This window comes from Orycteropus afer, unplaced genomic scaffold (genome assembly GCF_000298275.1).
Source record: "Orycteropus afer afer isolate SDZICR_OR568_19922 unplaced genomic scaffold, OryAfe1.0 scaffold00878, whole genome shotgun sequence".
Lineage (NCBI taxonomy): Eukaryota > Metazoa > Chordata > Mammalia > Tubulidentata > Orycteropodidae > Orycteropus > Orycteropus afer.
The window spans coordinates 128,764-128,966 of record NW_006922465.1 but is presented as its reverse complement, the minus strand read 5'-3'; positions in this window follow the sequence as shown (position 1 = coordinate 128,966).

Sequence of the window (203 nt, the reverse complement as noted above, 5' to 3'; positions counted from 1 at the left end):
TTGGAAGGGAGGAAAATCTTAATAATCTACATTCAGGACTAGTAATCATTAACAGTATTGATTGTCACTAGTACCTAAGGCATTTGACTGCTAACCAGAAGGCTGGCGGTTCAAACCCACCAGCCACTCCTCAGAAGGAAGGTTGGGCAATCTACTTCTGTAGTGATACCTCCTCGGAAACCCAGGGAGGGGTCACCATGCAT